Source organism: Nicotiana tabacum, chromosome 1, assembly GCF_000715075.1.
Source record: "Nicotiana tabacum cultivar K326 chromosome 1, ASM71507v2, whole genome shotgun sequence".
Classification (NCBI taxonomy): Eukaryota; Viridiplantae; Streptophyta; class Magnoliopsida; order Solanales; family Solanaceae; genus Nicotiana; species Nicotiana tabacum.
In genome coordinates, this window is record NC_134080.1 from 72,594,854 (window position 1) to 72,600,897 (window position 6,044).

Sequence of the window (6,044 nt, forward strand, 5' to 3'; positions counted from 1 at the left end):
AAGTTAAGACAAGACATATCTAATTTCTTGTAGACTGACACTGAGTTAGTTTATCAAGCTTGGGAAAGATTAAAAGCAATGTTAAGAAAATGTCCACACCATGACATTCCTGAACATATGCAATTGTATATTTTTTATCACGGGATAAAACCCTCTGCTAGAAATGTGATAGATGCAACTGCAGGAGGTTCTGTAATGGGTAAAACCACAGAGGAAGCATTGCAACTATTGAATGAAATTTCTGAGAATGCTATCCAATGGACATCTGAGCGTGTAATCATTAAAAAGGCTGCTACGGTAAATCAGGTTGATGCTTTAAATACACTAACGCATGAGATTGTTTCTTTGGCATAAAAGTTTGAATCTTTTCAGGTGAATACACAACAATCAAACCAATCTGAGGCTTGTGACATGTGCGGAGGAAACTACCAGAACCATGAACGTCAAGCAACCAATCAAACGAATGAATAGGTTAATGTCATCGGTTACAAGCCATATCCTTTTGGGAGTCCAATGGAACAAAAGCATCCAGGATTTCAGTGGAGTAACTCAAATGGTGCAAAAAACTCTCAAAGCTTCTAGAAACAATAGGTACAAGGTCCGCCGGGATACTAGAGTCAAAATTGTGGGCAACCGAGTTACAGACCTTATCAGCAAGCAGGACCATATCAACAAGCAGGATCATGCCAGCAGAGGCCCCAACAAGCTCATCCAAGTCTTGATGACCTTTTGTACAAGTATATTAAGGTCACTGATGAAAAGATGGAAAGCCAAAATTCATCCCTCGAAAATTTGGAAATTCAATTAAGCCAATTGGAAGCTCTTGTGTTAGAAAAGATTCAGGATCCCTTACCAAGAAATACAGAGAAAAATCCAAAGGAGCACCTTAAGGCCATCACTTTACAGTCAGGTAAGGAACTAGATGAACCTTATGCAGACAGACAAGAAAAGAACCAGGCAGAACAACAGGTAGACAAGGATAAGAATATTGAAAAATCATCTGAACCATCAAAGGAGAAAGAAATAAAGAATAAGGAAGAAAATTTTTTTGAAAAAATGGTTGCCCCACCTCTGAAATTCCTTTTCCACAAAAAATGAAACGAGAAAAGCTTGACGGTCAATTTGCAAAGTTTTGGAAATCTTGAAACAAATTCATATTAATATTCCTTTCACTGATGTTTTGTTGCAAATGCCTTCATATGCTAAATTTTTAAAAGAAATTTTGTTAAGTAAAAAGAAATTGGAAGAAGTTTCTGTGGTAATGCTTACTGAAAAATGCAATGCTATACTTCAAAACAAACTACCACAAAAACTTGGTGATCTTGGCAGTTTTACCATTCCATGCACTTTGGGAGGTATATATTTTGAAAAAGCACTTTGCGGTTCTGGAGCTTCAATAAATTTGATGCCATTTTCTATCTTTAGAAAATTGGATCTTGGTGAAATGTAGGACATAGGTGTTTCTCTTCAGTTTGCAGATCAAAGTACTAAGAAACCTAAGGGAATAATTGAAAATGTGCTTGTAAGAGTAGATAAGTTTGTTTTCCCTGTAGATTTTATAGTACTTAAAATGAAAGAATGTCCTGATGAACCGATAATTTTGGGTACACCATTTCTTGCTACAGGAAGAGCAATCATAGATGTTCATCAAGGGCAACTAATCTTGAGAGTTGATGAAGAAAGAGTCATTTTTGATATGCAAAAGATACTAAAATTTTCAGGAGATGAGGCATCATCTTCATGCTTTTCTATTGACATGATTAGTGATCTTGCAGATAAATTCAAAGATGATCAATTAATTTCAGACTCAATGGAAAGATGTTTGACCGAATCAGATACCGCACAAGATGATGATCCCACTACTAGGAGAGAAGCTAAAATACTGGAAAAAGATTCGGAGGATAAGGAGATGCAATTAGAAGAAGTTAAACCAAAAATTGAACTCAAAGTTCTTCCCTCTTATTTAAAATATGTTTATCTTGAGCAAGAACTATTTCCAGTAATTATTTAATCTTCTTTGCCTGCAAAACAAGAAGAAAGACTAATTCAAGTCTTAAAAGCACACAAAGGAGCCTTAGAGTGGACTGTAGAGGATATCAAAGGGATTAGTCCAGCAATTTGTACGCATAGAATCCTCATGGAAGATAGCTACAAGCCAATAATCCAACCCCAAAGGAGATTGAATCCTGCAAAGCAGGAGTGGTGAAAAAGGAGATTGTCAAGCTTCTAGCGACAGGTATTATTTACCCAATTTCAGATAGCCCTTGGGTAAGTCCAGTTAAGGTAGTGCCAAGAAAGGAGGTATGACAGTTATAAAGAATGAAAATAATGAACTCATACCTATGAGGATTGTTACAGGATGGAGAGTCTGCATTGATTATAGACGTCTCAATGATGCTACCAGAAAAGATCATTTTCCTTTACCATTTATTGATCAAATGTTAGAAAGAATTGCAGGATATGGTTTTTACTATTTTCTTGATGGCTATTCAGGGTATAACCAAATACCAATTGCACACGCAAGTATACGTGGTCGACAAGTAATATAGGATTGTAAGTCCAGATATCGTACCCACAGGACTTGTGATTAACTGTCACGACCCCAAACCAGCCCGGTCGTGATGGCGACTCTCATGAAGACAAGGCCAGCCGACACAACACTCACCTTAACCCTTTAAGCATTAAGAGTCATTTTTAAGTCTTTAAATTAAACAATGTTTCATAATAAAATCCTGGAATAACAGTGCGGAATAAAATACCAACCCGACATCGGGGTGTCACTAGTCATGAGCAACTATCAAGGTCTGAATACAACAAAAGTCTAAAAATGTATTAAATACAGTAACAACAATGAGGGGAAGGAAGCGGTGCTGCGAACGTCATGCAACCACCTTGCTAACTCTGATGACTCCGCGACTGAGCTATCAACACCCGCTACCGGGTTCCGATATACCTGAATCTGCACATGAGGTGCAGGGAGTAATGTGAGTACTCCAACCCAGTAAGTAATAAGAGTAAATAAAGGCTGAGCAGTAGGAAACAATAAATCCACATTCACGTTAGGCTCAATAAACACAACAGGCCTTCAAATCATAATACGAGTCAATCTTCCCTTTTAAAATCCAGCTTTTAGTAAAAATCATTTTGAAATACTTTCCAGCAGTTTCGGTAGGGGTTCAATACCATTTAAGATAATAATAGAGATTAAATCCATAATCGACCCCTCGGGCAAAACATAGTTTGTAAAATAGCCCCTCTGGCAAAACAGTAATCATAAACACTTCATAACTTAAAAATCTCAGGGGAAATAACCAATGCCAAATCAGTGATTAATTTCTAAACATCTCATAAACCCCAGTTTAAATAAAAGTTGTTTTAAAACATTTGTTCAACTTTCCGACAGAGGCTCATATAAAGATGAGTGAAAACAGTCGATAAATCAACATATTCGATAGAAATTCACTTTAAAGAGGAGTGAAATCAATAAGTCCATAAACAGGCCTCTCAGGCAAAAACATTACTCATATGCATGTATATATCTATTGCCCCTCGGGCTAGCCTCTCTGTCACTCGTGACTCAACTCTTACCAATCAGTACTCGCACTCAGCATTCACGCTCAATTGGTACCATATAGTAACTGCTGCGGCGTGCATCCCGATCCGTATATCTCTCACAATAACTGAAATCAAAGTAACCGCTGCGGCGTGCAGCCCGATCCATGCATCGCTGTGGCGCACAACCCGATCCATATAAATAGTCGACTGCGCTCACTGGGACACCTCAAGTCACTATGCTCGAAATTGACAACCATGCACAATTTGACGTCTGGAACCAAAGCAAATCATTACACCAACGGTGAAACAAGTAACATATACCACGCAAACCCGATAGGACGTAACCGATACACCATTAACCGAGCAACACCCGATTACTCTTCCCGCTCGACTTCCACTATGAACCCCATTACAACCGCACCATATGTGCCCATAACCAATAAATCATAATGTCTCGCAACACAGAAAGGCAACTCATAGATCTCCCCAGATCACTAATAAGCTCAATAACCATCGAATCAACCTATCCCTCAACAATACAATTTAGGGCCAACCAAGCCGACTCGAGCTAGAACATGCATCCACATAGGTCTACCAATGAACCATACATCAAGTCTAGTCACACACAATAGATAAATAATCATCTGAAGGTTCACAACGACTGAATCGTAGAACATACTATCCTCTGACCAACCTTAGCTATTTTGTCACAGTCCACAACCGTAATAACTATGATGTATTATTAACTCAACCACATTTACCTCTTTCTGAAGTGCATACCGTTATCAAGACACACCATTTAGTAATATCATTTACCTAGTCATCTGAAACTGGCTGTGATGTCTAAGAATTTATGACCTTCCTTTCAAAACTGAATTGCAACCTTACATATGCCAATCCCCGCCCTACACAACATACCACATATAACATGCCATCCTATGATAAATATGAGAACTGTAAAATCCCTTTCCGAGCCACAATCAACTACATATTCACTAGTCACGAACCTTCCATTGGTCCCATCTAGAAGGAAAATCATTATACATCCCATGTACACAGAAAATATACATTCCCAAACCGCGGTAAAACCATCAAGAACTCTCCGAGTTACCTTTGCACAAATCAGACATGTCAGGACTGAATCCTTCTAACTCGATCAAGCTAAGCAAGTCATCAAAACCTAAGAGCATCGCCGCAAAATACTTGAAATAACTCATTACCTCGAACACACGCACAGAATTAATCATATCTTTACCATACCGATTCGGTCTACTATCAAACTATTCTATCTATCTAAATTTCCTTCTGATTCATTTTCAACTTGATATTCTCTCTTGTTATAGCACCACAATTTCTTAACCCAGGATTACCACACGAGACCCAAGCATAAAACCACACTGTCTAAGACTCATAAGCCGTTTAATACTCTCTTAAATATTCCCAAAAGCAACACATTTGAAATATTTCGCTCTGAAGAACTTCCTGCGGATCTAAATCCGTTATCTCCTAATACTAATACATAGAATCCCACAATTAATATAGAAAACACTACAAGTCTTGACGTCTTCCAAGGAAAACTCGGTTTCTATCCATAAGTATAACTTGAAAGCCTCCAATTATTGCATGTAAAATTTGGAACACAATAGGACCATTCTCTAGAAGCATCCACTCTAATCAAACCGCAGTTAGATTGATTAAACGAACCGAACAACCTGTGCTTCATTTGCACTCCGACACTGCAGAACGTGACCTCATTTTAATATAACCAAGCAACTTCCTGCCCTATGCACCGAGCAGTCCTTACCAACCACAACTCAAGTCATTCCCCGATTCTCGTACACCCATAAAGCATAACATAACCTTTATTGAAATTTCCTTTACTTGAGCCATAACTGATTCACAAATACGCCTCAACTGGAACCATTAGAGCACATAACCGTGCAATCAACTATTCAATAGCGGACTCCCCCATTTGGCTCGAAGCCATAGATCAACACACGCTCAATAACACATAACGATTATACTCTATTGATGCCATGATACCATAATGAGATTAAACTCAAATCTTTTATAAGCTTGTGAAAACACAGATCATCTAGAATTTTAACTCTTCTGTAAATCTCGCATTCCACTCTTGCAACAGTTACACCCACTCACTAAGCGACCCAATTTAAGTCGCAACACATATCCTTCACTCGCAAATCTAACAGACACATAAGGATCGTACAACCTCAGAACACTTCGCATGAGATAACACACCTTCTTCGCCTTAAACTAACATTTATGTATACCTTTCACCGTCATAACCATTACGCAGTCACTTAGTCTTCCTGAGTCTGAACTCTTACCACAACATGAAATTTACTTCACTCTCAACTAGGACAAATGAAAAGACTCTTTGCATACCCATAACTCAGGGCTATACCTCAAATCAAGATGGATACATCTCGCAGTACTGACATAATCATCACATAGTTATCCAGCCATCA

At 38.3% G+C, this 6,044-nt stretch overlaps 1 non-coding gene across 1 annotated transcript; it reads right to left on the minus strand.

Moving 5' to 3' along the window:
* LOC142165085 (small nucleolar RNA R71) lies at nt 1-107 on the minus strand. Its single transcript, XR_012696084.1, has one exon. It is a non-coding gene; the product is annotated as a small nucleolar RNA R71 (small nucleolar RNA).
* Between the last annotated feature and the right edge of the window lie 5,937 nt (nt 108-6,044).